This window comes from Dromiciops gliroides, chromosome 5, assembly GCF_019393635.1.
Source record: "Dromiciops gliroides isolate mDroGli1 chromosome 5, mDroGli1.pri, whole genome shotgun sequence".
NCBI lineage: Eukaryota > Metazoa > Chordata > Mammalia > Microbiotheria > Microbiotheriidae > Dromiciops > Dromiciops gliroides.
In genome coordinates this window covers 184,199,805-184,211,484 of record NC_057865.1, presented here as the reverse complement: position 1 = coordinate 184,211,484, position 11,680 = coordinate 184,199,805, and the positions used below count along the sequence as shown (strand labels likewise).

Genomic DNA, 11,680 nt, shown 5'->3' with positions numbered 1-11,680 from the left:
TGCTAGCTTTGGGTTTGCCTGCACCCCTCTCCAACCTGTGACCATCACTCAGGATTGCTTCCTGGTTCCCAGCATGGGCAAGACAACCAATTTCCACCTGACCTCCAGCAGCAACCTTTTTAATTACTGCCCCCCATCCACTAGCCACTCAACCCTCTTACCAGACCAAGTAGCTGTAGCTGCAGCCAATTCAGAAGCTCTGGAGGTCTCTTTCTCTGGTGTAGTCTGCCTGGGACTGAATCTGTCTTGCCTCTGCCATGGGGATTGGCTGCACTCCCACCCCAATACAGTAGACCTTTTCTGCTGAACTTCTATGCTGTCTGGCTGGAAAATGACCTCACCCCACCATTTTGTGAGTTCTGCTGCTCCAGGAATTTTCTTATAGCATTATTTGGAAGTTTTTGGAACAATTGTGTGAGGATCTCCAAGAGCCTTTCCTCTTCCATCTTGTTTCTACCCTGCCTTCAAGAGAACTGGATAAACAAGCTAAAAATAGCTTGGAGTAAAATACTAATTTAACATAACTATAAATGTGAATGGGACATACTCACTCATAAAAAGTAAGTGGATAGCAGAATGAAATAAAAACCAAAATCCTAGCACATGTGGTTTTCAAGAAACACATTTGGAGCAGAGAGATACACATAGCATTAAGATAAGAGTCTGGAGCAGAACCTATTATGCTTCACCTGAAGCAAAAAAAAAAAAAAAAAGCAGGGGTAGCAAACATAATCTCAGATGAAGCAAAAACAACAACAAAAAAATAGATCTAATTAAAAGAGACAAAAAAGGAAACTATATCTTACTGAAAATGACCATAGACAATGAAGTCATATCAATAGTAAGCATATATGCATCAAATGGTATACCATCTAAATTTTGGAAGGAGAAGTTGAATGAGTTACAGGAGGAAATAGATTTAAAAATATATTAGTGGAGGACCTTAACTTTCCCTTCTCATAACTAAATAAATCAATCCAAAAAAAATCAAGAAAGAAGTTAAGAATGTGAATAAAATTCTGGAAAAGTTAGATATACTAGATCACTGGAGAAAATTGAATGGGAATAAAAAGGAATATATCTTTTTCACAGCAGTACATGGCACCTATAAAAAGACCATGTAAATAGGATGTAAAAACCTCACAATCAAATGCCAAAAAGCAGAACTAGTAAATGCAACCTTTTTGGGTCATAATGTAATGAAATTATATTCAATAAAAAAACAGTGATATGAGATAATTGGAAAATTAATAATCTACTCCTAAAAGACAAGTGGATCAAAAAACAAACCATAGCAACAATTGATAATTTCATTAAAGAAAATGACAATGAGACAACATATCAAAATTTATGGGATGCAGCCTTAGCAGTACTTAGGGAGAAAATTATATCTCTAATTGCTTACATCATTAAAATAGAGAAAAAGCAGATTGAGGAATTGGGTAAGCAACTTAAAAAAATAACTAGGGAAAAAATAAAAAATTCCAAATTAAACAACAAATTGGAAATCCTGAAAATCAAAGGAGAGAGTAATAAAATTAAGACTAAGAAAAGAATTCAACTAATAACCTTTGATAATTTGATTTTTAAAAGGAAAGAAGAAAAACAAATTACTGGTTTCAAAAATGAAAGGGGTGAATTCATCACCAATGAAGAGAAAATTAAGACAATTGTCAAGAACTATTTTGCCCAATTATATGTCAATAAATTTGATAATCTAAGTAAAATGAATATCTATAAAATATAAATTACATGGATTAACAGAAGAAGAAATAAAATACTTACATAACACGATCTTGGAAAAAGAAATTAAAGAAGTCATCAGTGAACTTCCTAAGAAAAAATCTTCAGGACCAGATGGATTCTCAAGCTAATTCTAACAAGCTTTTAAAGAACAATTAATCCCATTATTATAAAAGCTATTTGGCTCCTCTACTTCCATCCCCACCCCCTCCATCCCTTCCCTTCCCCTTTCTCTTCCCTTCCCCTCCCCCTCCAGCCCCCTCCCTTCTGCAGCCCCACCTCCTGCCATCCCTCCCCTCTGAGTCCACCCCTACCTTTCCTATATCCCCACCCACTCCTCCCCCCCTCAGCTTTCATCCTCTCCATTCTCTCCCCCTCCATTCCCTCCCCCTCCATCCTCTTCCCCCCTCTCCCTCCATTCAATTCCCTCCCCTGTTCATCCCTACCCCCTCCCCTCTCCCGTCCCTTCTCCATCCTTTCCCCCTCTCTCTCCTCCCTTTCTTTCTCCCCTGCTTGCACCTGCACTTACTGCTTCTCTGCTCTGGACCTGTGTCTGCCAGTGGAAGAGCAGCGGGAAGGGGGGAGGGGGGAGGGAAGGGAAGGGAAGGGGGAGGAGGCCCAAGAGGAGCCTGACTGCAGAGGGGAGACTCCCCACTCCTGTCATCTGACATCCAGCCGGGCTGGCCCCAGAGAAGCCTGCGGGAGGACATGAGGAGGCCCCCCGGCTGAGCCATGGAGCCCAGGGATGCTGGGCGGTGATTGTGCCTGATGGAGAAAAGAAGCACAGGGAGCCCTGTAGCCCAGTGATGCCCCTCGGCCATGGACAGCGCCCCCAGAGGCCAGACCCCTGCCCTGCTGGGAGTGCATGGGCTGCTGGTGGTGAAGGTGGAAGAGGATGAGGAGGCTGGGTGTGAAGAGGTTCCTGACCCTGAGGCCTGGAGGCAGCGTTTCTGTCAGTTTGGCTGCCATGGAAGGGGGTGGGGCACAGCGGGGCCCCAGGAGGCCCTGGCCAAGCTGTGGGATCTCTGTCACTGCTGGTTGAGACCAGACATCCACACCAAGGAGCAGATGCTGAACTGCTCGTCCTGGAGCAGTTCCTGACCCTCCTGTGCAAGCAGCTGCGGGTCTGTGTGAGGAGCAGTGGCAGAGGGGAGAGAAGGTGCTGGGCCTGCTGGAGGGGTTGGACTAAGGGCTTGAAAAAATGAGACTTTAAAAGGGCTTGCCATTTCCCTCTCCAGCTCACTTGAGAGATGGGGAAACTGAGGCAAACAGGATGAGGTGGCTTGCCCTGAGTCACCCAGCTAGTAGGTGTCTGCGACTGGATTTGAACTCAGGAAAATTAGTCTTCCTAACTGCAGTGCTACCTAGCCGCCCAAAGGTGCCTGCAGATGTTTGAAATCCTACCCTGGCCTCAGGAGCAGCTGAATGGGTACTGGGGTGTGGATATGCTGCCAGCCAGAGCTGGGTCTCAGCCTCAGACAAGACCCTTGCCTGTCACCATGGCAGACTTGATGTTTGTTGTGACTGTGAGCTTCTCTTGGGAGGAGTGGGGGCACTTGGGGCCCAGGCAGAAGGAGCTCTACAGGGACATGCTTTGTGAGAGCTATGGCCACATGGGTGCCCTCAGAATCCCTGTCCCCAAACCAGACCCAATTGCCTTTAATTGCGAAGAGGAGAAGGCCAAGGATTGAGAGGAGAGCATGCACATAGGGGCCTGGCCAGGCTGAGGGAAGAGACTGTGCAGGGTGAATCCTCAAGAGAAAGGGCCCCAGTAGAGGACTCTGCCAGATGCCAACTCCCTTCAGGCCAAGTCACCAAAGCAGGATATGAGGAGAAGGGTTTCTGTGGAGGGGCCAGGAAGCCCCTGTGTTCCCCCTGTTCCTCAACAGGATCTTCTGGTTGCCACCATCCGAACTCTACACCTCCAGCTTCCCCCAGTAAAAGGAGCCAAATGGAAGTACTCAGTCCAACAGAGACCTCTCCCAAGTTAAGGAGGGTCTCCTCAATGCTTGGAAGAGAAGAGCCCCTGGAAAGACCTCCCAGTATCGACCAAGGGACCCAAACAATACAGATGTAGGGACTGTGGGAAAAGCTTCCATTGCAAGTCTCCTCTTGTCCAACACCAGAGAACGCACCCTGGAGTAAAACCATTTAAATGTCCTGACTGTGGGAAAGACTTGAGCCAGAGATTCAGTCTGAACATCCACCAGAGAGTCCACACTAGGGAGAAGCCCTACACTTGTATTGACTGTGGGAAAGGGTTTAGCCACCAGACCACACTTCATATCCACAGGCAAATCAACATGAAAAAGAAACCATACATATGTACTGAATGTGGGAAAGGCTTGAGCCAGACATCCCACCTGCATGTCCATCAGCATTTCCACATGGGTGAAAAACCCTACAAGTGTCTTATCTGTGGGAAAGACTTCAAACAGAGCTCCAACCTACAGGTCCATCAGAGAGTCCACCAAAGAACGGTGTCCTCAAATCACCCAGAGTGATGCTTAAGAGCACTAAGGCTCCTCTACCTCATTCAGATATTGGTTTGTTCATTCATTCATTCATTTATTTATTTAGCAGTCCTTATGAAAAACCTGCTGACCATTTTGTTCTGTCATGTCATGAAGACAAAGGGAGATACACCACAGGTTTTCCTCTAAAGTATCAGGGTATGTGGGAGAAAGGGACATGGAAAGGGGGCCATGTGCTTTACTATAACACAAGTGTGAATCCCAGGTGTATCCTACCTGTGTCTTCCTTAACCATATCATCCATTTCCCAGCTCTTCTCTCAGTCTCCTCTATAAAATGAGGGAGCTGGGCAGAAGGACAGTGGGGCCAGGTGGGAAGAGCACTGGTTTTGAAGTTAAAGAAACTCAGTTAGAATCTCAGCCCTGCTGTGTACTAATTTCACTTGTCTGGCCCTCAGGGATTCCTCCAAACAAAGTAAGGCATTGGTCCCAGTTACTGGGTTATGTTCTCACTATTCCACAAAAATAGTTTGAAAAATTGGAAAGCAGTCTGACAGAAAATGGGCATAGATCAGCATCTCACACCATATATCAAGATAAAGTGGCAAAAAAATGCATAATGTAGACATAAAAAATAACAATAATCAAATTAAGGACTCGAAGAAATTCCATATATAGGAAAAAAAGTTCACAACCCAACAAGGGGGATGATCATAGAAGACAAAATGGACATTTTTTACAATATAAAAATGTCTTTGTACAAATAAAATCCATGGAGTTAAAATTAGGCAGGAATCAGGTAACTGGGGGGAAATCTCTGGAACAACTTCCTCTGATAAAGGTCTTATTTCCAAGAAATAGAAAGAACTTATTAAAATTGAAATAAACCAGAGCTTTTCATCAAATTGATCAATGGTAAAAGTATTTGAACAGGGAGTTTTCAAAGAAAAAAAATCTAAGCTGTCAAAACCATATTTTAAAAATGCTTCAAAACACTAACAATTAGAGAAATACAAACTAAAACAACTTGGTTCCGACCTCACACTCATAATATTTGCAAAGGTGACAAAGAGGAGAGTGACAAATGTTGGAGGGGCTGTGGGAAAAGAGGCTCCCCAATGCAGGGTTGATGGAGCTGTGAATGAGGTTGGCCATTCTGGAAAGCAACCTAGATCTTCGCCTACCTAAGAGTCACACAAATGTGCATTGTCTTTGTCAGCAATATGAAAATTTGTCATATACCCTCCCCAAAGATTAAGGAAAGGAATATGACCCTTGTAGGTATATATACATGTAGATATATATACACACAAATATGGTAGCTTTTCTTCCCATAGCCAAAAACATGAAAATTAAGATGGTGCCCACCTATTGGGGAATGGCTAACTAAATTGATGTACATAATACAATATTGTTTTGCTAATGAAATGATTAAATGGACAATTGTACAAGAAACTGTGATGACCTTTGCAAACTGTTGTACTATATAGTGAAGCAAACAGTACATAGGATAAAAGAGATGATGTAAGACTGAAGAATTCTGGGACAATGACAAGCCAGGTGTCCAGAGGGCCACTCCTGAAGGGTGTTTCCCACCTCTGGACAGAGAGGTGATGGACTTGGACTTTAGAATGACACGTGCATTTTTGGACACAGCCAATAGGAGTTTGCTTTGCCTGACCGCATATTTGCTACAATGATTTTGATTTTCCTTGTTGTTCATTTGGGAGTTGGAGAAAAATAAATGCTTTAAAATGGGGAAAAAAACCTATTTGGAAAAATAGATGAAGAATCCTATCAAATTCCTTTATTAAGAAAAATATGATGATGATATCCAAACCAGGAAGAGCCAAAACAGAGAAAGAAAATTCTAGGCCAATTTCCCTAATGGATATTGATGCAAAAAAATGTAATAGAATTCTAGCAAAGATATTACAGCAATATATAACAAGTATTATACATTATGACCAGGTAGGATTTATGCCAGGAATGGCTGGTTCGTGGCTGGTTCAATAATAAGGAAACCATTAGCATAATTGAACGTATTGATAAAAAACCAACATAAATCATATAATTATCTCAGAAGTTATAGAAAAAGTCTTTGTGAAAATATAACAACTATTTCTATTAAAAATAAAACCACACTAGAAAGCATAAGAATAAATGGAGCTTTCCATAAAATAATAAATAGTATCTATCTAAAACCATCAGCAAGCATTATCTGTGATGGGGTTCAATTAGAAAACTTCTCAGTACAATCAGAGGTATAGTGAACATGCCCAATGTCACCACTATTATTTGGTATTGTACTAGAAGTGACAATAAGAGAAGAAAATGAAATTAAAGCAATTAGAAGCAGCAATGAGGAAACAAAACTATCACTTGTAACAATTGGAATGACACCACCTACTGGAGATTTACTGTAGAAAAGCTCCGCCGTGAGGTGAAGGTCTCTGAGGGCAAGACCATGCTTCTTTTCTTTGGCATCAAGAAGTGACATTTGCATGTGGGAGGAAGAAGGGGGAGCCTGGCACTCTGACTCTCACTCTTTCCTGTGGACTCTGGTGGAGAGAGGAGCTAGGAATGCTCTCTCCCTTTAATAGATAGATGAATCTAGGCCTTTCTCTCTCTCTTTACCAAATTCTTATTCTCCTTAATAAATGCTTAAAAGTCTAACTTTTGCTAAAGCTTATAATTTATTTGTGATCACTCATTAGATTTTAGATAGTTTAGCTAGAATTTTAGCCCCTTGCAGATGGCTGACCATGAAGAGGAAAGCTGAACGTCAGTCTTCTGATCTTCTGGTTGGGTAAGAAATTTCCCCTACCCAGTCCCTTTAAACTGCTAAGTACCAGCTGTTTTCCCTTTAAATTTTTTAAAATGGAGCTTTGCTTTTGTTTTTGTTTTTGTTTTGGTGAGGCAATTGGCATTAAGTGACTTGCCCAGGGTCACACAGCTAGTAAGTGTTAAGTGTCTGAGGCCAGATTTGAACTCAGGTCCTTCTAAATCCAGGCCCAGTGCTCTATCCACTGCGCAACCTAGCTGCCCCTGAAATGGACCTTTTAAACTCCCTAATTACCCTATTTTTTATTTTAGTCTGTTTAACCAGACAAATGGGAGATAAGATCATGTTAATGCTTTGTTTTTGTGAATTTTCTATTTTTATTTTTATTTTTGTTAGAAGAGCCATCAAGGTGCACACACAAGGGTGCTCCCCCTCTCCCAGCCATGCTTTTTCAGAGAAACCTGGGATTTCTACAGCTTTTCCAAATTCTAACACTAATTGTTGCTCTAATTTTGCATGCCTGGAGGCTTCTCTAGAAGTTTTTAATCCCCTAGCATTGGGGGAAGGGGAACCCAGGACTGAGTTTGATTCCTAGGCTGTGCACCATGTGGGAGAGATGGTCCCCTCCCCTTCTCTAGGGACCCCACCTCCTCCCTCTCCTCGCCTTGATTCTCCTGCCCAGGAGGTCACAAGATCTAATCCACATTTCTTAGGTCCTCATCTTGCACACGTGCAGCTTTCATAATTTTGCTAATCTGCTTTTGTCTTTAATTAGTAAACTTCTAAAGCATTTGTATTATGAAAGGACCAACAGAAAATAAAGAGGGGTTAAAGAAGAAAAACTTAAGCTGAATAAAAATGACAATCATCATCATAGTTCAAGACTCTGCTTCTTTTGCCATGGAAGGGTACATATTTTACAGAAATGTAGAAGTAAGCAGCAAGGTATTAATGTGAGTATTGGGGATTTTAGATACTGGAATCAAAAGTGTTCTAAATTCACTCAGAGTAATAGTATCAGGTCAGAGGTTACATAGGATTTCTATGCTATTACATCTACATTTTGAAATTAATGGTATGGGTCTATTTTCATAGAGATTTTCATGCATTTGAGATTGTGTTTTATACTTAGTTTTTTTTTTAAAGGATAATATTTGCAAAAGCTTTTTATAGTCATGTGATCAAGTTTATATTTTGTAATACTCTTATTAATGTTAAGTTCATATTTATTTAGATTTCCCTAGTTTGAATTTCATTGTCTTTTATTCTTTCATGTGTATTTTCTTCTATTCATTCATCTAATTTAGAAAAAATGCAAGATGGTTTTGATTTCATAATACAATGTTAATTCTAGGAGTATTGTGCTCCCATATTCTGAGTTGTTTGTTTTTGTTATTTTTTTTCTCTCAACTGATTATTTGATTGAACTCTATAAAGCATTTCCCTAGAAAATTAGTTGCCATGGCAAGTGTAAATTGATTCTAGAAGTATTATTTTTTTTTTGGCTGGGAAATGGGGGTTAAGTGAACTGCCCAGGGTCACACAGCCAGTAAGTGTCAAGTGTCTGAGGCCGCACCTGAACCCAAGTCCTCCTGAATCCAGGGCTGGTGCTTTATCCACTGCACCACCCAGCTGCCCCCAAAGTATTATTTTTGATAAACATATTTTAAAAAAAAGAGGGGAACATTTGTAAAAGTTTTCTTTTTTTTAAAAAAAATTTTTCTTTGAGATTGTGTTGTGCTTTAACTTGTATTTAAATATGTTCCGATTTTTCACAAAAGTAATTGTATACTTAGTAAAAAGAAAAGGGGGATATTATTTGAAATTGTTGCATAATTATATATTATATTCTGAGTCAAGATGAATTCACATTTTTTGCAATCATTTATTATCCTCAATTTTTAAATCCATATGAGACTTGGATTATGGGAACTTATCATTTAAGACATTAATTGCCTTTATTCTGAGTTATCAGATGCCAGTTGGCCAAGATGCCATCCAATCACAAGAGGAATCCATGCAAGAGCAGACACTGAACTGTCACATGAGGGGAGACATGCATGAAGTCAAGGTATAGCCGAGGGAAAGGCTTTTGACAAATGTTGAGGTTGGATTCTCTAGGTTCCATTTTATTTTTTTCCCCACAATATTTTACAGATGGCTGGAAGTTTTGGTCCCTCCCATCTCATTCTACACCTGGCTTCTATGCCCCCTCCTATATGGCTGATGTCATGGACATTGCAATCCCATGCAACTGATTAAGTCTGACTCAGTTTCCTCCAATATGTTCAGTGGCATGGACATATATTCCATCCACCTATTTTAACCCTGGCATACTGCATGGACAGTATATATTGCTCAAGTGTGGGAATGCTCATATCCCATCATTTTTCTGTTCTTTTATGGCAACCCACATAATTATCTCACTTGTCATGATAAATACAATGTTGAATTTGGCCTTGACACCTGTTACCAATTATATTAGATTTTTAAATTTTTCATAATGGAATGAGATTAGGCAGATGATGCAAAAAGTGACGAAACAGAGATAAAAATTATTTTTAGAAAGTAATATCACAGCAATTATCTTCTCAATTTACCCTCCACAAGTAGGGACTATAGTAATATCAAGTTTTAAAGAATGTTTCAATTTTTATTATATATTTCATGTGTAACAACTAATATTCTCAATTCCCTTAGACATGTTTTTGAGAACTTTCATTGTTTGATTTGATTATTGACAAAGCTATTTTAAAGCTGTGTTAAGCTCAATTTTGTAGGAAATTTTCCTGTCTGATTACAAGCATCCACACTTCAACCCCTTGAAAAGACTTCCATTCCATGACTACACCCAGAGGACATCTGAGAAAAGACTTTCAGAGACTTTAAATGAACAGGTTTTGTTGTTGTTGTTGTTTTTCCTTCTGTTATTATATACATCATCTGTAACATCTACTCTCTGCAGAGGCCCTCCCTTAGCAGGCCAAAGTCAAAGTGCCAGTTCATGAGGACAAAAAACCGCCTCTCTGGACAAAACTTTCCTCTCTCCCTTTTCTATATGGTTATTAACATATTGTTAGTTAGCATAGGGTATTATATTCTATTATTTTTTACTTTTATCAAGGAAATGTCCCATTTCTTGAAGAAACAAAGTGGGGACTGTAACAATTGGAATGATGCCACCTGTTGGAGACTTACTGTAGAAAAACTCTGCCATGAGCTGAAGGTCTCTGAGGGCAAGACCATGCTTCTTTTCTTTGGCATCAGGAAGTGACATTTGCTTGTGGGAGGTAGAAGGGGGAGCCTGGTGCTCTGACCCCCCACCTTCAAGCAGATTATATTAAGATCGATTGGATTGACTTTGCTGATTGACTCACTTGAAGTTGACTTGACTGAAACCACACCTACCTGACAGCCTAGCCCTGGGGGTGGGGGTTGTTCTCTGACCTTGGCACATTCTGCTCATGGACCACCTGCAACTCCAGTGAACCATTGGATTTGGGTGATGCTAGCCAATTAGCTTGGAATGGAGTGTAGGGTCTGCCTCTCATTCATACCCAGAAGTAGCTTCCCTTCTCACAGGCACAGGAACTTCCTCTTTATGGCCTGAGACTCTTTTATGGTAGGTATGTAGGGCTCCTGAACTTTTTAAACTCAACGTGTTCTCTCTTTACTAATATCTAACATACTTTATTAAAGGCTTAATGCCCCAAATTGGTGCTAAAGCCTCTAATTTCTAAGTAACAAATATATGATAAACCCCAGTTAAAATTCCTTAGACTTGGGACAAAAATGGGGTGACTACATATAATTTTACTCACAACAGTTTATATATGCTTTATATATATGTGTGTGTGTGTGTGTGTGTGTGTGTGTGTGTGTGTGTGTGTATACAAGTCATTCTCCAACTGATAAATGGTCAAAGTATATGAAAGGGCAGTTTTCAGAGGAAGAAATCTATCTAAACTCTCTATAGTTGTATGAAAAATGCTCTAAATCACTCTTGATCATAGAAATGCAAATTAAAACAACTCTGAGATACCACCTCACACATATCAGAGTGCCTGATATGACAAAAAAGGAAAATAATGGATGTTAGATGGGATGTGGGAAACCAGGGACAGTAATGTGCTACTTTGTGAACTGATCAAACCATTTTGGAGAGGAATTTGGGAGTATGCCCAAAGTGCTATAAAATTTTACATGCCATTTGATCTAGCAATACCACTGCTAGATCTATATCCCAGAGATATCCAAAGAAAGAAAGAAAAAAAAAGGAAATAAAGAGGGGGGGGAGCAAGGAGAGAGGAAGGAAGGAAGGAACAAAGGAAGGACAGAAGAGAAATATTCTATTTGTAAAACAAAATAAAAAATTATACACACACACATATATATGTATATATATATATGTATGTATCAGCTCTTTTTGAGGTGGCTAAGAACTTGAAATTGAAGGGATGCCTGTCAATTGGGGAATCACTGAACAAGCTGTGGTTTGTGATTGTAAAGATTTGTGGTATAAGAAATAACAAACAGTTATTCTTGAGGGAAGTGAAGCCAAGGCAGTGACTCTCTGTGCACCCAACAAATCCATCCACATACCTCCAAAAATTTCATAAAACAACTCCTGGAGCAGGAAAACCTACAAAACAACAGAGTGAAACTATTTCCCAGCCAAA

The 11,680-nt window shown here is 40.3% G+C and overlaps 1 pseudogene; it reads left to right on the top strand.

The window, feature by feature from the left end:
- The first annotated feature begins 2,511 nt into the window (after positions 1-2,511).
- LOC122727812 lies at positions 2,512-4,247 on the top strand (annotated as a pseudogene).
- Positions 4,248-11,680: the final 7,433 nt, after the last annotated feature.